General features: G+C 38.3%; 1 protein-coding gene across 1 annotated transcript in view; it reads right to left on the reverse strand.

Moving 5' to 3' along the window:
• The window catches only part of TRPS1 (transcriptional repressor GATA binding 1), a 229499-nt gene extending 205959 nt beyond the window's left edge, over positions 1–23540 (reverse strand). The window contains exon 1 of the mRNA XM_080647260.1: positions 23110–23540. The gene's annotated coding sequence lies outside the window, so the exon portion shown is untranslated. The remainder of the gene's footprint in view (positions 1–23109) is intronic.
• Between the last annotated feature and the right edge of the window lie 3532 nt (positions 23541–27072).

A 27072-nucleotide genomic window follows, 5' to 3' on the forward strand; every position in this document is an offset into this window, starting at 1 on the left:
CCAAAAAATAAATGATACAAAAAAAAAAACCCCAAAAACATGTCTTTTAGTAACTTTAACAATTCAGAGCAGCCCTGTACAACAAAATTTGTACAACAGAAATCCAAACATCAGAAATGATGGATTAAGGCATGTATTCTTCCAAGGAAACGATGCCAGCTGGTCTTTTGGAATAATTGATGCCACTCTTCTCTATAATTCCACTCTGTATATGTCCTAACTATAATATTTTAAATTTCAAAATAAAAGAAGGCCTAAGAAACACCATTTTGAACAGTCTAAATGAGTACTCTCATAGTTAGTGATATATGAAAATTAAAAAGATTAAAAACAAGACAATTATTATAATTATTATAGTCAGAAAGAGCCCTGGCTGGTATAGCCCAGTGGTAGAGCCTTGGTCTAGCCTGTGCACCAACGGTCACAGGTTCGATTCCCAGTCAAAGGCATGTACCTGGGATGTGAGTTTACTCCCCCCGCCCCCAGGAGGCAACCAGTCTACATTTCTCTCTCACATCAACGTTCTCTCTCTTCCTTCCCTCCCTCCCTCTCTTCCACTCTCTCTGAAGAGCAATGGAAAAAATATCCTCAGGTAAGGATTAGCAAAAAAAGAAAATTCTCACAGCCCTCTGGCATTCACCAAACCTGTTTTACATATATAATTTAAATTGATTCTCCTCCCACAGCCTGTTCCCAGGTAGTATTACTCACAGTCTAGCTGGGGACGCTGTAAACTAGAGAAAGTAGAGACTTACTCTAATTCTGATTTTATTCTAACAAAGCCACACCACAGATAGCCACCACCTATTGATCTTCTAAAGACAACAGGACAGTAGCCTATTTCATACAATCACATGTCCCAGAAGGCAATGGGATGGCTGGAACTCCTTTATTTTATTTTGTACTACACATATTTGGAAAACAAATAAGCTTGGAAAGAGGTCAAAGTGTGCAAGTGATTGAAAATGCAAAAACAAAAAGGTTAAAAGATATTATGATGTGCATTGATGACTACTGAAGTACTAAGAAGCCCCTGAACTCCCGGAATGCTGCTCTAATAATAAACATATATGGTGGCTTCGGTCTTCATTTGTATGTTACAACCAGTGTTCCTGGGACTGGGACTTGAGTATCTTTGTTTTCATAGGGTGATCATCTAAGTTAAGAAGTTTGAGGACAGAACAGTGCTTACTAATTGGTTTAGTACTGTTTTTGTTTTTAATCATAACATTCTTTTCTTTTCAGCATATTACTTTAAAAAGATTTACTTATTAAAACATTTGATATATTTAACTTTTTTCAATAAAACATCTCCAATCCTATAGTCTTATGAAATCAATTTAACAAAGCCTCAGCCACTCCAAAAAGGCTTTCTAAATTCTCCCTACATATAGCAATACTAGAAGTTAATGTTATGAAGTAAAAAAGGATAGAAATGTTCCTCTTCTTTTTTAATTTTAAAATTAACTAAGGCATCAATATATAAACCCTGTCATCCATAAGTTAAAATGGCCCCTTGCATTCAGCTCTATATCAACTATTTTCTTTACGTCAGGCATACTGAATTTTTCAAGGTAAAAATGAAACACCTGGGTATAAATTATATGACTCAATAAAGTTCATTTCCTTGCTAAATATCTCTGATAGTAAGGAATTTAAAAGCAGCTCTACTAAAAATACTGATGTATCAAGATATGGCCTTAATAATATGAACTTCCAGAAAAAGAAATGAATACAAAGGGAGTAAAAAGCCTTGGCCTTAAATATAATTAATTTAAAAATAAACTCAATAAGGTAGAGGGATAAAATTTGATAAGGATCCATGAAGAGCAACTGTCTTAAAATTTAAGAAAAATATAAAGGCCTCAATTCCTAGATCACCAAAATATAACAGAAGCTTCAGCCACTCCAAAAAGGCTTCCTGTACTGATAAGAGACTACTAAATTATTATATAAATTGTGATTTAGTGCATATGTCTTTCTTGTGTTTATTTTATTCAGAGCTTTCTGATTGAGAATGCAGGAGACACAACAGGCCCATCTATGTTTGCATGAATAAATGCACTTCAGAATATCAGAAATGCCGGTTTAAACAGCCCTATGAAAACTCTCAAAAGGAATGTGACTGACTGAAAGACTAATACATTTTTAATTACCATAATGAAAAACTAGAACTTCAAGGATCTCCCCTGACGACTGGGTCTACAAGTTGCACACAGCGGTCACAGGTGACTACTGAGATCTGAAGAGGAGCGAGTGTTGATAAACCCATGTTGGGATCAGCAGGGGGAAATGAAATTTGAGCATCAAATCAAAGAAAGACAGCAGAGAAAGAGGAAGCAAGGGAGAAGACAAGACAAGAGGACGGAGAGTTGAGGAGGGCACAGGAATGAAGTGGGGAGAAGGGCTGGGAGGCAGGGGATGCAGGTGGAGGAGGGCAAGGCGAGCGCACCAGGCCTGCTGGAAGCAGCTGACCCCGCGGGAAGGCGCAGGGAGAGAGCCCGGGAGGCGAGCGGGGCTGGGAGCCGGGCGCGCACCAGCCCGCCCGCCCTCGGGGTGCAGGGGGAGCCAGCGTGCACCACTGCTTCCGCAGGACTTCCTGCGACAACACGCCCACAGCCGGGTGTGCAGCGCGCGTGGTGGCTGCTGCAGGCCCCGATTCCTGCGCAAGCGAACACCCCAGACACACACAAAGCTCTGCCGCCTGCAGCTGCAAAGGCCCGGCCAGCCAGCAGCCTTCTTCCAGGGCAACCAGCTCCTCGCTCCGCGGCTTCTGGGGAAGCAGTGAAAATGAAATGGAATCCTATGTCTGCTACTCATCTGCGGTCCTGATTTTTTATTTCTCCTTAAAAAAATCAAAGGAAACAAAAAAAAAAGCTCTTTTATTCTTGGCTTTTAGTTCTGGGATGATACTAACCACCAAAACACGCTGGGTCTTTATAGTTTATTCATAAAATATAAATTACTTTTTTTTTTAATTAACCCAACAGAGACAAAAAGGCAGATGACAAAGGGTGTTGCTGTTTTTTTTGGTTGGTTGGTTCTTTTTTATGTCTGACCCAAACCAACCTTTCCAAGATAAAAAGTTTGTGTTACACACAGAAGCCACACTTGTCAAGGCCCTGTTGGCGCAGGAGTTACCCAGGAGGGCAAACAACTGAAGAAACACAAAGTCCTGAGGATTAAAGGGACAGTACCACGTCTCCTTGTCATTCAACAACGTCCCCTTCCAGGAGTTTGCTGATTGCAGCCTTTTTACTGTAACGGAGCCAAGAGGAGGCAGTTACTTAGACTAATACGATTTTTTAAACCAGGAGATTGCAGCCATCTCTATGGAAAAAAACACAAGTGGAATGTGAATTATTACTAAAGCCAGATTTTAAAATGCCCCATATATAAAGGGGATGGTTTTATCTCTGACAATGAAGGCAGATGAGGGCCAAAGGAGAAAGCCTGGAACATGCTAATATGAAAGTCACCTCTTTTTGAAACTCCTGGTATACGCAGCAGCTTGATACCTGCTCACACCTGATGAGAAATAAAGGCGAAGCGCTGACCAAGCCTTAGCACTCCAGACAGACTGCCTGGGTTCAAACCCTGATTCCACTATTGCTACCTGCCGTAGTAGCCCAGGCCACGCATTAAAACGTCCCTGAGAAATGAGGATGACTGCGTCCTGTTCAAGTGGAGAAAATATACTTAGCAGAGTGCTCAAAAAATGGGAGCCACGATCATCATTTGAAGGTGGCCCCACGTAGAGGGCTGGCCTCTTGAGAAGCAAGCAGCCTTTCCCCTGTCAGCCTGGTTCACCCATGGCCTGAGGTTGCTCTCGCTTTTACTCAGGGATCAGTGCTAGGTAGGCATGGACCAAATCAGTGTGTTGTCGCTACACGCCGCTCGCTCATTTCTATGCAAACTGTGTCCAGCCTCTGGGCAAAGTTTGCATGCCCTCTGCTCCCTGATTTTCACAAGTGCAAACACGACGACCGACACATTAATAAATGTGCTCCTTCCCATCATTAAAGGGCACCTCGCAGCTTCAGTAGACAGGAAACCAGCCCCGTGCACAATGCTGTCCAGCTGGGAAACAGAGGCGTCTTCCATAGCATCCACTCCTCCTACGTACAGTCTGATAAGGAACGTTTTCATGAAGCCAAAACATACATTTCCTTCCTCTATTTCTGCATTTAGCAGACATGAGAGCTGGAGAGTCATGTCAGGGATTATGAAACTGCAATGAAGAGATTTCTAAGCCACCAAGACGACCAGAACAGCAGGACTAAATTTCACTTACTCACTTTCAACCAGAAGTATGCACCCCTTCCTTCAGTTGTGGAAAAGTACAGAGGATTTAAAAACCCCCTGCTAATTAACTAGACTGTTCTCTTCCATGAAACTCTGTCTACTGTCAATTAAATAGTTTGTAAAATTCAGGCAGATATTACTTTTAAACATCCAACGGTCTCCTTGAAAGGATTTTTAAAGTTGGTGATAGACATAAGGCGAATCAGAAAAGTATGTTTATCAATAAAATTAGCTAAGGCTTCTAGAAAGCTTTGGAATGTTTTATTATTAAGGGAGAAATAGAAAAATGTGAGTCTTATAAGGAACGAACTGTCCTAGAAGTAAAGAAATTCATTAAATAAATCTTCTTTATTTATTCTTCACAGTTCTGTGTCCATACAGATTTGGAAATGCACAATAATTCTTCAGAGCTGTTTAAAATAATAAGTAAGCGCTTAACTGATTCATATATTAAATAAAGGGACTTCCCAATTCTCAGATTAAGGGAATATTTTTAGTTAAAAAAAAAAACAACTACAGAGAGAAGACCAAGGATATGGTCTTTAAAAACAAACTTCAAAATTGTTCCTTCACTTTTAAGATGAAATTAAATGTGTTTGTTAAAACATTCAAATAAGTCTCAGGCGTTCCTGTTCCAACATGAGAAATGTCTCAGCAGCTATTATTCAGTTATCACTTTACTGACCATCTTGCCTGGAGCCATGGGTATTAAATAGAGTGAAGGGGATGCCATAAGCCTGGGCATCCCAAAGCAGCATACTTTCTTATAGTTCTGCTCAGCTCCTGACAAACCCTATTCATCAATATCCTTGTTCAAACTTCTGAAGGTCTAACTTAACCTTGTTCCCTCAGCGTCCACGCATTGGATCGCTTACAGGTAACTTTCATTGGGAAGCCAATACATAAGCCACTGTCTCAAACATCACAACACAACAACATTTGGGCTGACAAATAACCAACACATAGCAGTTAAAACTACACATTTCTGACTCATGACCTTGGAGCCTAACACTGTCATCCTTCGTGTTTTAAGGCTACATCATTTATCACTTGGCATCTTTGGTCACTTTGTAGTACCTCAGATGCAGTATCAGTAAAGCACACCAAGGCACTCTGGGTTTCCACTTTTCCGTAGTTTGCAAACGTATTCGGGCCTCCCTCTGCCTCAGTTTCACTGACAGGGCCACACTTGGTTCAGTGATATTAATCAATAAAAGACAGAATTTGAAAGCACATTTTCAAAATGCACTGTGTTAAGTCACAGCCAGCAGTATTATACTTCAGGAAAAATACATTAGGGCAAATAGGCAACATCAGATAATAACCCTTCTCATCTCTGAAACCTGACAATACAATTGCACAATTTTCTCAGCACCTAAAAGTCTTATACGCTTCTGGACAAAGCATTCTTTCCCCATGTGCCAATTTAATGCAATGCTTTTGAGAAACCACCAAATCCAAGGCATTGTAAAGAGAACAAAATTGAGTGGAGTATGTTCTTCCTCTCCTCAAAGTTACAAGGGGAGACCAAGGCAGGGGTGTTTATAACTAAAGGCAATGGAAAGGCTTTCAAAAGAAGAAATACATGGCTCAGTTGGTTGAAGCGTCACCCCATGCGACAGAAGGTTGAGGGTTCAATTTCTGGTCAGGGCACATACCTAGGTTGTGGGTGCGGGTTTGATCCCTCGTTGGGGCGTATAGGAGAGGCAACCAACCCAGAGATGTTTTCTCCCCTTGCCCCCCTTCCTTTCTCTCTAAAATCAATAAACACATCCTCGGGTGAGGATAAAAAAAGAAGAAATATGAAAGCCAACATCTGAGGAATAGATAGAATTGGTATAGTTAAGGTTGGATGAAAGGTATTTCTTAAAGGGAAAAACATGAACACACGGTGGTTTGGGAATATTCTGAGACTAAGTACTACTTTGAGGATAGAACACATGGTGTTGTACAGACGGAACTGATAAATTGGGAGCAGAGCTAATGATGATAAACAAATTTATAAACAAACCGAAGGCCCAGTGCATGAAATCCGTGCACTCGGGGCAGGGGGGCGTCCCTCAGCCCAGCCTGCACCCTCTCGCAGTCCAGGAGCCCTCGGGGGATGTCCGACTGCTGGCTTAGGCCCACTCCCCGTCACCAGGCTTCTGGCTGAGCGCACTGACCACCGGGGGGCAGCTCCTGAGTTGAGCGTCTGCCCCCTGGTGGTCAGTGTGCATCATAGCGATCGGTCATTCCACCGTTCGGTTGATTTGCATATTAGCCTTTTATTATATAGGATACCTATGGCATTTGAAGACCACTGACATTGGAACTCAGAATGCAAGTTAGGTTTAGAGATGAATGTGCTGGGGTTCTTTCATTCAGATCAAAAGCTGAAAGCATATAATCCTCAATGAAAAGTATAGAGATGAAGAGGGAAGTTAAGGGCAGATCAGAACACGTATGGCAGGAACCCAGTGCCCCAGAAGCCCAGCCGGGAGAGATACCCAAGAAAATGGCTGGCAGCATCCAATACATTTAAGAAATGCAGTCAGATGGAAAGACAATTGGGCTTGGCTACCATAGGCCTCCGGTATCCTCAGTACAGTGTCAATAAATGGAGGGGCCTTGGCAGAGTCCACGTAGCTGAAAAATGAAGATGTACGTGAAAAGAAACCCAGATTCGAGCTTTCAATATTTTCCCCACTCTGGGTTTATTTTTATATCTGAGTAGGTTTATCTTTTATCTGAAAAAAAAAAATAGACCACATTCCATATCTGGCTTAGGAACACTCTAATTAATAAATCTCAAAGAGCAACGTTTTGACTTTGTGCCATGCCAAGTACAAGATGAAATCCATCTGGAAATAAATAAAAAGTAGCCTTTTGTTTTGTTTTACCTTGTGTTTTTCTAAAATGTCAAAGGAGATATATTCAATATTTGTCAATCGTTTCCTAAAATCACTCCAGTGCTTAAACCCTAACCTATCAATCAGTTTCAGTAGCCATATATTAGCTACAGAATCGCAACTGGATTATTCCTAGATTCCAAGAACGCTCCATAAGCAACTACAATTGGATGACAATCCAAATGGGCAGAAGATAAATGCCATTTAACTACCCTCTATAAAACATCCAGGATAGTCTTTGCTCACAAAGATGTGCCATGAGAACAAGCATAAAACGGGATATAAAATATAAAAAAGAATATGTGAGAAGAGGTTTACCAAAAGTAAGGGAATATATCAGCAGAGTTGTGATAAAGAGGGAGCAAAAGAAAATTAAATGCACACTACTAGTAATTTCTCACAAACGCAAGTCCCTTAATAAATGGCAAGAAAAAATGAAATACAAAAAATCTTATTTCAACCTTTTCTGGATTTGACCTATAAGTCAACAACGATAACAAAAAGTATATTCTGATCAACAAAGCCCAGAGTGAGAGCCACTTTAAACTTATTTTGGTCTTCAATGACAAAAGTACATGGTTAGGTTCTCCTAAAGTAAAAGAAGAAAAAAAAATTGTCTGTATATTGGGGGAGACACCAATAATTTATTTCGGAAAATAAATTAAGAAAAATTAGGGCAAATTAGACATTCATAGCATTTCCTAGGGTTCTACCAGGTATACATTGGATGGAAAATTATAATCACAGTCAGGATTTAAAAAAAATCAACTATATAAAGAAATAAAAGCCAAAGGAAAAGATGGAAAAAATTCCTAGATAGTTATGTAATAAGAATAATTGGAGGTTTTAGCCTTTCTCTGTACAATATGCTTACTACACACCGAAAGCGATTTTATGTGAGATGACCAGCATAATAGTTAAAATGGCTTCTTAACCCATGTTAGAAGAATTGCTTTTAAATGTTAATAATCACTCCATTATTCTCTGATCTCATTGATTATTTCTAAGTGGCTGAATATGATTATTTTCCCCAAGCAAACTGTTTCATTTTGAAGGAATAACTATTCGCAGCCACTGTACCAGGTTTTCACCTAAAGAAACATTAATAAACCAAATTAAAAACAAGCCTGTCGTCCAGTTAAAATACAAACAGTGGCAAACCCAGACACATAAAAGGCAACCTTTGCAACTCAACATGAAGTGGGTTCAAATCAAACCCTGGACCAAACCAGCCCATTTCCAGGGTCTGACACACGGCCTCCACTTCTGCAGCTGACTTGAAAGAGTGTGGGAAGTGTCTTGGGTCCCACATCTTTCTGCATGGAACCTACCACAATTCTTTAAAGCAAAAAGGAAATGACAGTAGCATCCAGGGTTGTAAACTGTAAATTTCACTGATGCAGGGAGTTGCCTTAACCCTCTACATTATACAATATAACTATTAACACTGGAAAAATGACAGAAAAACAAACACAAGAAACAGGTAAAATACCTCAGATACCTAAGAAGAAAATTTTTTCCTGTTTTTCCAATGCAACAAAGTAAATGATTTAAATTAGCTTAACTGTAACCAATAAAGAAAAGTTAACTGCATCCATCATGTATAGTGAGGTCACAGATAAAATATGGAACGTTGCAGAAATTCTTTAAAAAACGGCATTAAATTTCTATTTTAAAATATTTCATTTTCACTATATTTAGGCTGAAATGTATCACTCAAAAGACAGGATTAAGAAGAAAGGCGTTTAAAATAAATGAGGTTCCTTTATTATTCTTCTGTTAATTTTTATAAATGCTGAGGAGTTTATGTAAAATGCCACAAATAATTTTTCAACCACATTTTAATAATTAATTGCACATTCAGGCCTAATCTCACAGATGCTGTCTATAGTTTTCAACCAACCAAGGGACTTATGGCTGTTATAAATAAATAAAAAGTCCAGTTTCTTGGAAGATAAAATATCCTTAATTCAAATGGACCACTATCTCAAAATAGATAAATGTTGGAGGTATTTTAAGCTAAAGGGAGAAGAATAATGCAAACTAACTTCTTATTAATAACAATTTTATAAACAATTCTTCAGTACCAACTGGGTTTTATTAAGATATTCCAAAGAAGCTTCTATCATTCAAGTGTTTGAAAGAAACAGTAAGCCAAGATTTTCTGCAGTAACTTTTAACCTTCCAGAATAATGTCTAAACATTTGATTCCCCTTTCTTCATAAGGTATTGATAGAGAAATATTATGAATATACCAACTGCTTTACTATACGATCAATTCCCTGCTGCATACTACATTCTAAGTCTATTCTCATATCTATCTACAAAAGGAAAAAGGAAAATTAATGAATCACAAACGTTAGGCAGATTTCCTCAACAAACATCAAAGCTGTCTAGTGTTTTATGTACAAATGAGGATGGTGACCAGACACAGGTTCAAGTTCAGTCCTTGATCTAAGTAGCTATATGATCATGGGAAATTCACTTAATCTTCAGTTTTCTTCTTTGTAAAACAAGATGATTCTACTAGAATGGATAGTAGTTCATGTCCCTTCTATCATTCAAAAGAAAGCATGATCCTTATGGCCGCTCTGAATAATACCCGAATTAAAGAGACACAAAACTTAAACTTGAATAGCAGATTTTCAACAGACCATTCAAAGCAAGTTTGGCCACTGAGAAAATAAGTGTTTTATTGGCCAGGGTCTATATTTCCACAACAACAACAATATATATATATATATACACACACACACACACACACACACACACCACACACACATATGTATGTATTATATATATTTAAAAGATTCGAAAGTCTAGATCCATTATTCCCTCATGTATGTGGGAAGCAGGGCATTATACATTCACACACATATGATGAACTATATTATACATTGACACACATATGATGAACTATGTGCCCATCAGCAAAACAGATGGGGGCCAGGTTTCAGAGCACAGGCACAGAACTAAGAATATTCTCTCACACTCTCAATCTGAGCTCAAATAGGTGCTTAAATTTTTATCCATCTCCACGGTTTTATTGACGTAACTTAATGAAATAAAGAACACATATTATTGGGCTCAGAAAGTTTGCTCATATTTTTACATAATCATCTTTTGTCAAATTATTTCTACAATGCTGTTTGTGCAAATAAACCCTAATTACGAAAAGAAGAAACAATCTGGGAAATTTTTTTATTCGTTATCTGTATCTAGAGGCTTTGAATTAAACCTAAAAACGCTGTCCCAGCTCTTCCATTAGATTTTAAATAGGTAAATTTTCTAAAATTATCCTTTCGAAATAGCACATTTAACATGATTTGGAGTCACCACATTAGCCTAATTGTGCAACGTGGTTTTGATTACACTGGACCCAACTTTTGGCAAAATGTTATCCTGACATCATAAGGACCCAATGAGGGCGTGTTTGGTTGAAATGTCCACATTTCTACCAGTGGAGACACCAAAATACTGTTAAATACACTCCACCAGGAGGGCAAATTGGGCACTCTCTCCGAGTCAATTCCACCTTCAGTGAATAGCCTGGGTGATGTGTTAGGGATATTAAGTTTGCAATTTTGTATCTATTTCTCTAGGGCCTGATGCATTTATTCCGAACAAAAATATTTGTAAACAGGCTTTAAGACCAGTGTGCAGAGCTGTTGCTTCTTCATAGTAGCAGCCTTAATTGTTTTACACATAACTATAATTTAAGGATGCCAATCATTTTAAGCAGTCGTTTGCACAAAATAAAATACAGGCAAAACCAGAGAAAATCTTTATACTAAAAACACCTTTACACTAAAATATGTCAGATTAAAGTCTTCATTGTATATACAGATTTACTTTTAACCCTGTGCATTCCCGGTATTTAATTTTTTCTTTTTACTTTTGGAAAATTCCACAGGAATATCTTAAGTTGATTTCAAAGGTGGTTACAATATTTTTTTCTTTTTCCTTCAATCACATTTTTAGATACAAATTGCCTAAGATGCAAATGAGAAATAACTAAATGTCATGTTATTTTACACCATTCAGAATTTTTGCAATTACCTAAAAGAATAACTATATGATTTTCAAACACCAATTTTTGAAGTAAAAATAAAAGTATGCAATTAACATAAAAAAGGATTTCTCCATAGTGAATCCTTAAAAATGACCAAAATATCTTATCATAGGAAGCTCTGGAAGGTGAAATGAAATCACTGACCTCTCAATTTGATAGTTCAAATGAGTTTCTAAGAAGATAATGCAAAAGTAAAAATACAAAATTAATGCAAAATTAATTTGCATCTTATGGGAAATAACAAGGATTCTGTAATAAGAAAACCCTAAAAAGATGAAGTTTTTCCTCTCCTTTCTGAAAAGCTTAAAAAAACAAAACTAAATTATTTCAAAATCAATGGACTTCAAGCAATCCAAGAGAATTTGGAAAACATTTCTCTAAAAACCAATCCAGAATGCAGGATGTCAATTTGGGAATAATGGAAGCATATTTCGTTTTCAAAATTGAAAACTTTTAAAGACAAAAATTCCAGTTAACATCCCAGTGATTAACTCAGGGACTGTTTAGCCAAGAACAACTTTCGGCACTTAAAACGTAAAACTGTCAGTTTCCTCTGCTTGGAGACAAAACATACAAAACGCAAACATTCACTGCTCTATTTTCCTAGATGTGAAAGACAGAACTTTTATAAAAGGTGATTGCTCTGAATATTTCTACCTGTTCTTACATTTATGCCGTAGCTCCCCAAAATCAGCTACAAATTCCAAACTTCAGAATCATCCTTAGCAGATGGCTACTACTCTAGTTCATTACTCCCTAAATCTTGGTGGAAATACAAGCACTTATTGAACTTTGCTAAGGCTCAACGTACAACTATGTTAAGCTGCCAGTGCTTGATGTTATTGGATATAAGCTACCATAAACAATAAAACTCTTTACTGAAGACCCCTAAGGGCTGATAACAGGATAGTTGGCATTCTATTTCTTGCAAATCCAAATAAAGCATACTGACGGTGAGAATAATGTAAGCACTCTTTTCCCTGAACCAGGACACATTCATTTCAAGCATCAGCCGTGATCAACTTGTCAGATACATATTTATAAACTTGGACTACAGAGTTTGGTAGCAGCACTGAGTAACTAAAATTGTCTTAATCTTTTTGCCAGAAATCTGTCAGTTGGTGCTTACAATTGTTTCAAAATTATATCACAACTTTAATTTCATTCAATGCATTTCCTCAGACAAATAGGATGGTAAAGGCCTGCTCGCAACAATTCAATAAGTGAAATTATTTTACAGTGTATGCCTTTCCTCTTCTTATACCGTCCCCCCCAAAATAAATATTATAAAGAAACGTAGGCAAAAAAAAACACCCACAGCTAGCACATTTTTCCACTAAAAGAAGAAATACTTATTTCTCCAAAAACTGAAATATTAGATTCCCAAAGAGGAAAAAAAAAAAGGAAAGAAAAAAATGGTAATAAAGCATGGCAGAATAATCCAAAGGAAGCAGGCTTGGGCTCGGCATTATTTCCCTTAGCATCCTGAAATGAACAACATCACGCTGCCCGTGATCTCTGCTTACTCTGAAAACCAGCCAGAGGATTTTCAAAAAGGAAAAATTCGAGTTGTGCTTTCAAGTGCCAAATTAACTCACGGGACTTCCACTCCTGAAGGAGAACAGCAAAGTAGCGCACCAGAAGCTAGAGAATGCTTTTTGTCACGCAAAGCCAGAACTGATGAGTGTGACCCCAATGGGGTTTATCTAAAGTCCCCACGTACCTCAGGCAAAGAGGTCAAAAGTTTTCTATGTCAAAAATATACACATAAATGAAGCTAGATAGAGCAATAGTTCCTTACATCATAATGGAGTGTACAGTATTCAAGTCCCCCTTTTCTTCAGCTCTCTCTCTTTTTATATAGGAACCAAAAAAATGGGAAAAACGAAGATGATGAAAACCTGTTTACACTCATATCTAACCTCCTAGTCTCCGTTTGTAATCTTTATTGGTCTCATTTTAAAATTTTTATTATTATCACTGATACATTGAAGTATTCAGGAAGTGTCAATAGCATGTAGACATAATTACATGTGAATAATGATATGCTGAACTATTCTTGGAGGAAAAAGTACAGGACAGGTGTGTACAAAAGTGTAACACCAAAGAGTTAAATGTTTGACAAAGTGAACATACAAGATCATGAACACATATTTACACATAAAATGTGTACATTATGATTGGCCTAAAATTTTACAAGTGGCAGCTTTCTTACTGAAAGCTTATCAAATACAAAGAAAAAGTAAAAAGTAAATAACTAGGGCACTCTTTCAACAACATAAATTATCTTAAGAATGGGACATTTAAAGGTAAAATAAACAGTGATGAGATAGAGAGTAAAATAAACTGTCCATTGTAATTTAGGTTAAGATGACAGTGACTTTTTTTACAGTAATTGACCACATTTTATATCCAATGAGTGTAATGCAAATTCGCTCTAAAAATAAAGGAGAAACATATTTTACTCTTTGCTTATACATTTACAGGAAATACTGCTTTATGTTACTTACTACTTGGATATGTGATTGCTTTGGTCACTTGTACCTAAGTTGTTTTCTAAAACTTACCTAAGTTTGCATAATTGAAGAGCAACACTTGCAATCATTTTTTAAAAGAGTAATTTAAAGACAGTATTAAACATAATCATTTCTGTTTTCTCAATTTATAATTTGAATTTATTTATTAACATAAAAAATTCAGCCATCAAATACAGAAACACATGATTTTAAAAGATCTCAAAGGTATATCTAAAAATAATGAATAAAGAATTATTCATCATTTAACAATTACACTAATATTTGAGGAAATTTATAACATGGGCCTTGATTCCAATTAATATATATGTGATCATTCTTAACTACCATCAGTGGAATGGCATTTTTAAAAGTTAAAGTCAGCTAGATTCTCTTTCAAAAATATTTAATGGCATCAAAAAGTAAAGCAGAACCAAACTCTCTTTTAGGAACTTGCATATAGTGGGGATTACTTCATAGTACTGAGAGAAAAACAGGCTGCTGTATTTATTTCTACATCTTTCAGAGCTAAGAATGCTGTGTGGATAATGACATCACAGAGAAGTCACAAGTAGAAGTTGGTTTTTAATGTGTTTTGCCAATCTTGCTGTCATTTCAGAACCAAAATTATAATTAAATTAACCTCTAAATCAGCGTTGGGATGCATTAAGTAATTAAAATGTGTATTACAAAGACTAAAGTCATTTCAAATAATAGGTAATATGTTAAAATTCCATTCAGTGCCTGTAATGCAAAAACATTCTATATGAGTGAGACTACAGATATGTGCACGTTCATGTACACAGTAAATTAATATGAAGCCACAAATTCATATGCTGCACTTGTGCATAGCTCAGAGAAAAATAAAGCTAAAACTAGATTAGTAATGCTTGATGCCTCTGCACATGAAGTATATCATGTAATAGAGAAATTTAGATTCCACAAACAAATTTCTACCGCATATATTCACACTATTTATAGATGTATCTGATCTCAGACATAATAGATAATTCTATAAGGAGAAATCAAAATAGTGATTCACAAGAATTCACTGAAAGCTATGTTGTAGAATCTAATAAAGAAGCACATTATATTATAAATGTTTCTTGATTTGTAAGTTTCATAAATTCTGTTCAGATATAACAAATAAAAAGCTCTAAAGCAAAATCTCTTATCTCTTCTTTTTTCAACAGCTAAAATATATTTAATGTCTAAATAGCAATTGTGTTGTATCTATCATCCTACACTGGGTTCCTTTCTGCTTATTATAATGCTCAATTTAATAAAATAATGTTAATGCTTTTTTAAGGCTTGAGACATAAACATTCGATAATATGAATATGCTTATTATTCTTTACAATACTAAGCTACTCACTGCCATGAATGCAAAGTAATTAACAGATGAAACAATTATAAATGCAAATAAATGAACCATGCTCCCTTCAAATAAAAGAAAAAAGAAACAAAATAAACTATGGATACTTGAATATTTCCTTCTAACACTACTATAGGAGGCTTAAAGAGCTGACAATGAGTCATTTGTTTATTCAAGTGTTAAATAAATTGAATATATAAGTTAACTTCTGACATACTTAAAAGTATTTGGAACATTTTCCAGAGCCTATTTTGACTGTGTCAATCACCTAGATACCAAAGTTGTTGTACAGTGTTGCCTGATGAAATAGGACATATAGCAACCCTCAAAACCAGTATTACAAGCCCGGCAAACAAGCATCACAATTGGGTGACGCACAGAATCCATCACCCTAGGGGAAAATGGTATGGTCATAGTATGGAGTCTTTACATGTTCTATATTATTTCTACATAACGTTTTGAGATGACAGAATTGTAGACTGTAAAGTGCTATCCCATAAAAGGATATATTCAGAAATGGCACCATCACTTAACTGCTACTCTGGACAAAAATGAGGCTTTGAAAACATTATCTTAAAAGATGCTGAATGGTAGCATTTTGATTTATAGTTTTCTGTCATTTCTTAAATTTCTTAGTAAATTCAGAGGTGATATTAGTATTGTGATAGTAATGGCTTTCATTACTGTTAAACTCCATACTCATTTCAAACTTCTAGAATTTATAAAGTAGGTCATGTATCTTCTTAAAAGATTTGAGTTTAAAGAGTAGAGTTAATGGCTCAGCATATTAAGACTCCACCATCAAAGTGTACCTACGGATTATCAGTCCATATACATTACATGCATAACACACACATACAATAGCATGCACACAGAGCAGCAATAATTTAAATACAGAATAGCTATTGTGAATACTTCAAGCACTTGCAGGCATTCACACTGCTCAATTTCTCTCATATTGTAGATATCCTATCACCCCAAAATTGCACAAATCAAAATGTTACCTTTGTTCAAACAATACTGAAGTTCATTATATAACAGAAAGTGTCATCCTTAATGGCTCAGGATCCAAGATAGTGGTGGATTCTTGGAGCAGAAGTGGTGCCGAGTGGTTTGAGGCAAAACTGAAACATATTGTTTAAGTAAACCTTAAGGGGAGGGGATCATATGCGCAATTGATGGATTTTTTTTTATGTCATCTTCCACAAAGCCTCTCCAACCCCTCCCCGCCTCGGAACAGTAAACAAACTGCTGATATTAAAGGATGGCAGCTCTGAACACCTCCTCCTCCCTTTTTTTTCCCTTCTTGCAAACCTTTATTACTGTTCCCTCAGTTTTGAATAAGCCAACATTCATTAAATAAAAACGCATTAACAGAGAAACCCGTAACTTCAAATTTAGGATTGAAAACTTGGGGGGGGGGAATAAAATAAAGCAAGACTTACTTGAAGACACTCTGATGCAAACCAGTTATAGCTTTAAGTTTCTAAAGATTTTCCTGACAACTCCTTAAGGAAAAAAGTAATTAGCAAAGAAAGAATGCCTCTGATTTGAAATCACATCTAGAGTCCTCACAAGAAAAAGTGAGGAACACATAAAGGTAAATCAGAACTGTCAAATTTCTATGAGAGAACACCTCACCTTCCCTAAATATGTGGAGGGTTTTTTACGACCATTATAAATGTCTTAAAAGGCGTTTTAAGCTATCAACGTGAGGCCTAATTTTCAGTATGTATTATTTCTAAAATATACTCTGAAAAAAAAATCTCAGAACAAATTTGGGGTTAAAAGCCAAGTCCCAGACAAGTAACCATAAGATTTCAACCTTAGGAACAATTCCCATCAGCAATGTTGCTCAGTTCTGGCCCATCAAGTGGGGCGAGGGCCCCATCTCTGGGTGGGGTGTCTTTCCCCAAGGAAGGAAACACTGGCACAAATCTCTTTGCCCTCCTGAAAGATTGTCCGACTTGCCAGCTTCTGAAGTTGCCCTGATGTCAACCAACATCACCAAGATGTCTCCTAACTGGAGAAAATTCTGTTCGCCTGCGCAAGATCAGGAAAAGAGAAAATGACTATGGGGGGAAAAAATGGAAACTTAAAAACACTGTGTAATTAATAGGGTTAAAGAATGATCAACTAAAATTGGGAGAAAGGGGGAAAAAAACAAAAACGCCAGCAGAAACAAACTGACCCTTAAAATGAACGTTTTCCCTCTCAAAATATATTTTGGTAAAGTTTCATCTATTTTCCTTCCTCTGCACATAAAAATGATTAATGTCACAATTAAACTTCCACAGTTCAGGCTCTTGCTAACAGGTGTAGCGTTCTTTATATAAACATATTCACTGACCTGTCGCCATTGATAATCTTAATTAATTCATCTCCATTGAAACAAAAACAAATGTTCTTTTCCAAATAAGAAAGAAATAACGCAACATAAATACCCATTTCTCCCCAAAACCCCAAAACTGTTTAAGTTACGGTAACCTGAAATGCACCAGCCATCACAGAGAGCGATTGGAGAAATCCGGCAGTGTTCAGCAGGAAAGATTTTTAATAACAGATTGAAAAACAAGAATAAAAATAACTACATCAACAGAGCCTTTCTTCCTCAGGCCACAAGCCCGTTCTTACTTGAACTTTTTTTTTAAATGGCATTTTGGCCACTAAAACCAATCCAGAACATTATTAAAAGTTAAAAGCTACCAATTACTTCTGTCTGTTCTTTTAAAGCAAAGTTTGGCATTACGTCAGTTGGTTTAAAGAAAACAAGAAAGAGAGAAAGAGTAGGAGAGAAAGTTTCCTGCTTGTATAAACTAAACCACCAGGGAAGGTGTCTAGCCACTTGTAAAGTATTTACTGCAGGTTTTTAAAGAGGTAGAAATATTTAAAAATTAAAAGTTTTTTCTAATTTTTAATGAAACATACTTAGGAACGAAAAAGCGTAGCCTTCGTGTCTTCTTTGAAGTGTCTAGATGTTATTGGTATTTCAATCATAGCTCTCAATCATAAAATGATCTCCAATGATGCTTCAAATTGAAAATACAGATAATTTCATCTTTGTTTTGCTACTTGTATTTGTGCTCTTGAGAAAAAAAAAAAAAGTGGGATGACAAAAAGTAGGCATTGCTAAGTGACCAGATTTCTTCATCTAACTCTTAACAATTTAAATTATTTTTATCACAGATTCTTCTTCAAATTCAGTGAGGTTTCCTTAACTCTAAAAGTTCTCTTTCTAACCTCAATCGAGTTCTACATTATTATACCCATCAGAGAACCAAACCAAAGACCAGCGAACTCCATTCTCAGGGATCAGAGAAGCACGGGGTGACAGGACAAGCCTCAAGATGACCATAAGCCCAACACTGAAGACCTTAGAAGGGCCCCATATAATTAATCAGATATCCTACACAAATAAACCAACGGCTTAAGACCCACTTCTACTCCAGGACACATCTTTTAAAGTGGCTATTCCCTCAGCAGCCCTGGTTGCTACTGAACAGTAGTATAAAACAACACTTGGCATTTTAGCATATTTACTTTAACCCACTGGTTAAAGTTTTTAGGAGATACATAATTTTGATAATTACCAAAACTCGGCTCCATTTTTTTTTTTCAACGTAAATGATTACAAAGCGCATTAGACTCCTCTAGACATAAGAATTACAAGTACCCTTAGAAAAGCAGATTAAATTTCTACTTGGCAAAGGCTTCAAGAGTTCCTTCATATTTTATCTAAGGGGGACCCTACAATTCCATAAATCATGACTATTATAGAAACAAAAAAATTCACTTCTTTCAGTAGGATATTAAAAGAGGAATGTAGTTATCGCAAGGTAAAACCAAGTCTGGATATGCTGCCATTAATTTCTCCAAATTTCAATTAAAAAAAAAATACGAGAGAGTAGTAAACAAGACTCAGAATTAGTTATCAGTGATATTAGTAGTTACAACCAGCAAAAGGGAGAGAGAAAGAAACCTCAGTTACCTGAAAGCTTCACCCAGGATGAACAACAGAAAGCAAGTCCATAAAACTTGGCTGCTTTTATCAAATTGATTGTAACTTGTGAGCTGCACTGTTTGGGACAGAACCGTCTGAGTTTATAGTTTTCTTTGCCTGCCAAAAACAGATGCAGACTACCACACTAGCTGTCCTGCGGAAACTAAATTAAGCAAAGGCAAATACCAAGTGGAAAGTTGTCAGTCTGTTGAATGAATGGCTTCATTTTACACACCAGAGAATATCTTAATAAGAATATGTTTTAATGTGCACGTCATTTTAAGTGCATCACTTATTTCAAAAATAATAATTTTCCCTTGAAATTGATGACAAACACCTGCGCCAAACTTTTTAAAAAGTCTGTTTTGCTTTACACACAATAGCATAGTATTGTTATAGTATTGTTGGCTATTGAAGGAATATTAAAGTAACAAAAAATAAATTTTATGTATTTGTATTACGGAAAGCATTTAAAGGCCAGTTACCAATATTTGTGCTCATTTTTAATTCAAAAGAAAGCTCTAGCTCAAAAACAATATGCTACAAGTTCTTTTAAAACTTTCGGTAATGTTTATTTACTTCAATAAAGAAGGTAAGACAGCAGTTTATTAAAACTTAACACCTTTTGGCATTCTTCATAGAAATATGCAGATCCTTAAATACAAATTGTGGTATTTCCCTCTCTGCCTCTTTCTCTCTCTCTCTACACACACACACACACACACACACACACACAAAATAATAATAATCGCAATAATAATAATGATAATATAATAGAAACATCATTGAGATACTAGGATCTTAAAAGCAGCTTTTCCACAGCTGTATTCATTTCCCTGTTTTGAAGGTTTTCCTGATGAATGAAGATTTCCTTATGTGAATTTGAGAGACCTACACTGCGGAAATCAGAGTCAACTTAGAAGCAATATGACTTAAAAGAAAAGTAAAAATAATACTGAAAACATGGTAGGGGGCATATGGCCCACACTTATGATTAGCACACTGGTAGAGAGTCTAACCTGTTTTTAAGCAAAATTTTTGTAAAATCACTTAAAATATTATCGTCAACATGCTGAGGTCTAAAATCAACTCAGACTTCTCAGCTCCTAGGACACTTTTCTCCTTACACTTAATGTTACCTTGAAGACACAAAGGACAGCATCGAAACAGCAGCAGAGACCCTCACAGCGTCTAGAATTCAAAGGGGTGACAAACTTTTTTTGTAAAGAACTTGTCATGTTCCACTATTTACTGGGAGAGTGTCAGATTTAGTTATTATTATGTGCGGGAAAGTATTCTACACACATAAATCCTAACAACAGATATATCGGTAAGCCGCAAACATCAGCTCACGGATGGGAAAGAATACTTTGCCAACAGAGTGTTACTGAAGCTTCGAGAAGCCTCACCTTTAGAGAAATCAAGTCAGAATGTTGGCAATTCCATTATATTTCCCCTCAGAAGCTTCCTTTTCACATTATTAATATCCAGAAATAATCGTCAAACTTCAGCACGTTAGTGGCCCTGCATATTAAACTGAACCTTGAGATGGTTCATCCCAGGGCATAACCTTAAAGGGAAGTTTAACTATCGGAGGAGGGAGAAGCTCTAAGAACGATATTTTTGACTTCTTAAGATTAAGCATGCGATTAATAAACTTTCACTTAAAGGTAAAAAAAAAAAAATCCTCAAAATGTTGGTATCATTTCCAGACTGTCCTGTCAGCATCACAACTTACAGGAAATGCTTCATCTTCCCATACAAACCCTGTATTTATTCACAACCCTGGCATACTTGGGGGAAGAAAAAAAAAAGCCCACTCCATTTTAGAGCTGGCTGGCTGTTTCACACTAACTGGTGGAATATCTGAGAAAGTGTTCTAAGCAAATGAGCAGCCTGTAAGAAATCTGACAACAGTGAGTTCAGAAACTTTCATTCTCATTTTGTCCACGTCAAGAACTGGCTGCGCGCATTACTTTCCTTCGCTGCCCCTTGCATTTTTAACTCTGGCAGCCTTTTCGAAATGATCAACTTTTCCTAAAACCGGCAGGAAAGTAACTTGATGCCAGCCAAGATCCATAGGTTTTTAACTTAAAGAGCTGAAAGACTTTGAAGACTGGCTGGAAGGTTCCTATTTTATTTTTGCCTTGAGCAATCAAATGTTAGCCAACAACCAGGCCTAGAGTTATCATTTCTGTGTAATTTTAGTCTCGGGCCCTTAGCTGGGTTTTCCCTCTGCACTTAGTAACCCTCCCAGACCCTTTTCCTGTTCACCTGGTGCGTTTACGAAAGTTCAAGGACTCTACAAAAGTGCAATGCATCAGGGATCGGCCTAACCTCTCTGCGATTTAACTTCTCCTCTCAGCTTCTCAACTTCACTTACCTCACTGAAAAGTCTAGCCGTGATTGTCCAAAATAGGGCAAGGATGAATATCCTATCATACTTTTGGTTCATCATTAAGATCCATCGCTCTGACTCAAAAACTTTCCTAGATACCAATTATGAGGCCTAAAAAAAGATAGGAGGAAGTAAAGCAAGACCTAAAATGGAATAAGCCCCAGATTCCCCCTGCAACCCACCAGTCCTTCTCGCCCTCTAACTTCAATTGCTTTAGAGTCTTAGGGCCATAAAACTGCGACCACTTCCCAGGGGGGGTGGGGAGGGGGGGACACCACCATCGCACACAGGTACTAACAAAACAAAACCAGAAAAAAAAAAAGCTTCCCCAGCCACAAAAACAGCTTTGCACTTCAAACAACTCCCACCTCCGCCTCACCCTCAAATTATTCATGGGGTCCTGTAATCCTGGAGTTATTGGAGGGGGCAGTGGTGTTTGCCTTGGCCTTTCCACGATGCGTTTCTCTAGAACCCAAACAGGAACTAGACAGAAGGCGAAGCGCCCGTCCGCCGGGATGTCCCACCGCTGTCAGGCGTGTAATCACCGGCCAGTGTCCGCTGACCCGAGACACATGGCGCATCATCCGCACCGCAGAGGAAGCCTGCCCCTTCCTCAGCCCCTACGGAAGCGCCCCGGCTGCAAGGCCCTGCCACATGGCACGGCGGGGCATGGACCCCCTCGGTCTAGCCGCCCTGAGCCGCGCACAGGCGGGGTGCATCAGGGGATGCGACCAGCCTCCTTCTCCAGCCCAGCTGGGCCTTGAAGGGAAAAAAGTTTGAAGCCTGGCTTTGCAAACTCTTCCAAGCCAACGCCAGTCCTGTGCTGTTTGCCTACTTTGGGGACCACACGAAGGCCCCTCCCGACCCTCCCAAGTTCGCCCAACTTACTACTCTGCATGCTGGTGCCTAGTCTGCTCCCCGCTTGTCAGGAGCCCCAGAAAACTTGCAGCGGCGGCGGTGGCGGCGGCGGCGGCCCCTTGGGTCCAACCACCTCCAGCTCCTCCGCTGCGCCCGGTAGGAGAGAATTAAAATCAGCCAGAGAGAGACAGCGAGGGGGAGTGGGGCTGCGAGGGGGAGGGGGCACCGGCCTGAAACTTCTTTTTTTGGCAAATGGGGATTTGTTTTTCCTCCTCCCCGGCGGCTGAACTTGACCCTCCTGACTCCAGGGGCTACTGCAGTTTGAAGTCGCTCGTTTCGAAGGCTCAGATGCCTTAGACCCACCGAAAGGAGGAGAGGAAGGGAGGGACAAGAGAGCAGAAGAGAAGAAAGAAAGAAATCACACGCGCAAAAAAGGAAGAAAGAAAATGCATGTGAAACCCGAGAAGCCTGCGCTTGGCTTTCTGCACACTCTCCCTCCGCTTTTTTTTTTTTTTTTTTTTTCAAAGAAAGTCACTTTTAATTCCCAGGGCTCCCCGCTCGCGATCGCCCACATTTTGCGCACACACGCGCGGGCGCAGCACTCGCAGCGCGGTGCCCGGCCGGGCCGAGCGGCTCCCGCTCCCCCCCGCGCCCCCCGCGCCCCGGCCCCGCGGCCGCCCGGGCCTCCCCTCCTTACCTGTTGATTAATCGTCAAGAACACCCTCCGCAGCCCGAAAGATGGTGGCGCGGCGGCCAGAGCCATGAACCGTCTTCTGTTGTTTGCAGAGTTGATCTTGGATTATTTGGGGGGGGGGGGGAGAGAAAGGTCTTTCCTGCCTCCCCCCCTTTTCCTTCCCTCCCCCCTTTTATAAAAAAAAGAGAGAGAGAGAGAGCAAGAGAAAGAGAAAGGAAATAGAGCAAGGATGTGCCCGGTGCCGGGTGGGAGAGGGGAGGGGGGTGTTGTTTTTTGTTAAAAAAAAAAAATAATGGGAAGGCGAGAGAGCGATCGAGAGGACGCGGGGTCTGGAGAAACGAGCAGCACCTAAAAAGAGGACGCTTGAGATTGCAGTGAGATCGGGTCTTTATCAGAAATGTTATCGCTTGTCAGGACCTCAGTCTCCGCGCATTACGTCAGTTTCAAGACACCAACACTATTAATATCAAAGGAGCCTTCGCGGAGGAAAGCGCCACCCCAGACCGAGCTCCCTTAAAGAGACAGCGCGCGTCCCCGCGCTGCCGCCGCCGCCGCCGCCGCCCCGCCCGGCTCCGAGCACCCGCCGCCGCCGCCGCCCGCCGGGACCGGCCCCGGCCGCGGCCAGCCGGCTGCGCGAGAACTTCGCCCGAGTCTGAGCGCCGCAAATGAGAGCGGCGCGGTGCAGGGACCCGGCTACCTTCCCGCCCCGCCTCTCCCCCCTCCTCCTCCCCCACCCCCATGTGTGAACGTGCGGGCTGGAAACCCAGGAAAAATCCGAAAGCTTTAGGAATAACGTGGTAAAGATAAGGACTTACCTTGGGAGGGGGTGGGGGGCAGGTGGGGGCCAGTGCGTGGCGGCCAGATCGTGGGTCCCAAACACTCGGAGATGCTCTCAGGAACAGTCAAAAGAACTCTTAAAAGTGCTTTTACCTTTTGGGGTGTTACTTTGCCTTCTCCCTCCCAATTAAACGACGCAGGATTTGTGTGTGTGTGTGTGTGTGTGTGTGTGTGTGTGTGTGCACGCGTGTGTGTGTGCGCGCGCGCGCGGCCCCTCCCCCGCCCTTTTTCTAGGGCATGAAGAAGTCTTAGGGCACCTAGTCGGTGGTCTGTGTTTCCCATGCATTTGATGGCAAGTGAGAATGAGAACTTGAACTCTATCCTGAGTTGGAGAAGTGCAGACTCAGGTTGCTATGGTTTTGTGGGCTAGGGGGAAACTAGCAAGCTTTGTGGGTGCTTAAATGGGGTACCACAAAATAGATAAAATGGGAACATTATTCAAGTACTGCAAGATTAGTACCTGCAGCTCTTTGGAGTTATAGAAGCAGATAGGGAACACTGAATTAAGCATGGCATTCTTTTTACTACTTCACATCTCCAAATATTCTCATTGTTAAGTGAAATTCTCTCAAAATAAGTTACTGAATTGAGCCAGGTAGGTGTTTGTTGTTTTTTTTTTTCCCTTTCCTTTTTTTTTTTTTTTTAATTTCTAAAAACTAACAATGCATAGGAGTACCATGACAGGATCCAAAGTATAGTAGATGTTAAAAACTAAGTAAATATCTCTTGGGAGGTTGGACTTCATTTTCTTCAGTTGGGTGACTTTAAGTGGCATGTTTTTCCTCTAGTGAAAATCAGTTTAAACTAATTTTGTGCAAAAAGAAGAAACATCCTTCCTTCTCCAAACTGCAAAATGATTAAAATTAGAATTTTAGAGAGGTACGTACAATCATGAATCCTTAAGCCAAAGATGAAGTAATTTCCTCCAAAATATTTTTTCACTAAATGATTATTGCATCTTTTAAAAGGAAAAAAAGCTAAGTGTATATTTTGAAACATACTATTATCAGAAGTGAAAAAGCCAACCTTACTGCTTTTTTTTTTTTTTAAGATCTTTATTCCTAGTCAGGCAGATCTGTGATTCCTTTTTCTAGCATTTTTATTCCAGAATTTTGGTATCCTGTCCCAGACACTATGAATAGAAAAGCAATAATTCTTTTGCAATAGGTAAACTAGTCCGGTAAAACAGTAATCAAAATACAGTTTCACAATGAGGCAAACAATATATTCCCTAAAGGAGAAGACAATGAACCTTATATGCATGGAGTTATTCATATGTGACCATCAATTTAAATTAATTTGGGAACAGAGTAAGATTTATATACGTATAGTCCTGCTTGCAGGGAGAATTAATATCAAAATCTTCAGTAAATCTCATAGTCAGCTACTAAGGACCACCTGCATATTTTCACACTAGAGTCATTTAATACTGTCCACTGCCAATTTCCACTGTAAAAAGTATTCATATATTAAATATAGAGCTTTATTTTCTTTTTTAAGCCATAAATTAGCTTACCGACATTTATGGAAATATGCACGGTGCAGTGAGAAGCATTTTTATTCAGGAGAAATAAAGGATCTGAGTGAAACATTCTTGAGCCATGACTAACTAAAAATATTAGATCAAATAAATTTTGAAATATGAATCTGAAGAGTAAAACAGTTTGTATTTAAAGGGTTAATACCACCTAAAACTGCTGAAGCTTGTATCTAACTGATAAAATCTCAGGCTATAGCATCTTAGCAGCAAAGTTAAATAGTACAATATATCACAAGGATTAGTCCCCTAATCTATTTCTGCTCCCCAAGACTTAAACTGACATTTTAAAAGGGGAAATGATCTTCCTTTTCGTCACTCTCACATGTAAGCCAATCATCAAGAGTGTAAATTTACTCACGTGAAACAAGCATTGATTAAATTGGTTCAAAAAAATGAAATTACATGCTCTTGCAAGCACAAAACCCTTGAGATGGCTGGTGTTTTTCCACCTGTAATAATACAAAATTTGACCATTAAGTGTACCCAAAATTATACATTATATAAAATGTTAAAGCCAAAGGTCTGAGAGTGAATTATGTCCTTCAGTTGAAAGGATAAAGTTACACTTCAGGTACTGAAGCCAACAAATTCATGTTCACTTAAAAATTTAATGAATGAAGTTTCATGGACCCAATTTTGCTGAAGTTTGCCTGAGAGATGAAGACTCTCTTCATGTTCCTTTTTGTATTTTGAGTTCAGCAGAGCAAAATGCTGTCTGTATCAATCCATTTACATGAACCACAAAAGATCTGTAGAGCAGTTAGTAAAAGCACAAATATTTTTGTAAACTTTTTCAAGCAAATTATTTATTTATGAAATAATTTATGAAGAAAATTTTTACCTCATGCTTTAGATATATTACATATGCTCTTGATTGACACAATATGTATAAGCTCAAAGGCCCTCGGAGCATTTTTTAATTCTAGTAGGAATTTTTCAAAACAACCAACTAATACATGAGGTCATAATTGTTTGACAGTTGTTTTTAATATATAAAATAAGTTATGTATATTGTTTTCTTTCAAATGTTTGTTGATTTGTGTTTATAGTCCTGACATGTGCATGGCACAAACTAAATTAGGGGAAATAGTAAAGATTTATTTACATTTATTGTCTTCTACTGTCAAACATATGCAAAGCTCTTAAAGCCATTCTCTTCCTTTGCTTTTATTTGCAAAGTGTTTCTGAACAATAGAGCCTCCATGTCAAAGTGACAACCTGTGCTTGTATCAGCTATATCAGAAAATAAAGGGCCAGTGAAGAGAAATTTTTAAAAAGCAAATAAAAGTAATACCTTCCAATGAAAAGAACTTCTTTATAATCTTTTGTAATTCTTTGAATTCTGGAATATTCTTTCACGGCTGGACCTCTGATGAAACAGTTCCTTGAGCTGTATAATGCTTATTATTTACTAAAATTACGTAGTGCATTTTTTTGTTTTATTATTTAAACATTCCCCCCCCCCCTTTTTTCTTGTACTTTATTCAGCAGAGATACAAAGAGGGATTAGTAGTTAAGCAAAGCATACTTGTTTTACATTTTCAACCTTTTACCACATAACTTACTTACAGTTCCAGTGCCTGTAATCA

This window comes from Plecotus auritus, assembly GCF_963455305.1.
Source record: "Plecotus auritus genome assembly, chromosome: 11".
NCBI classification, from domain to species: domain Eukaryota; kingdom Metazoa; phylum Chordata; class Mammalia; order Chiroptera; family Vespertilionidae; genus Plecotus; species Plecotus auritus.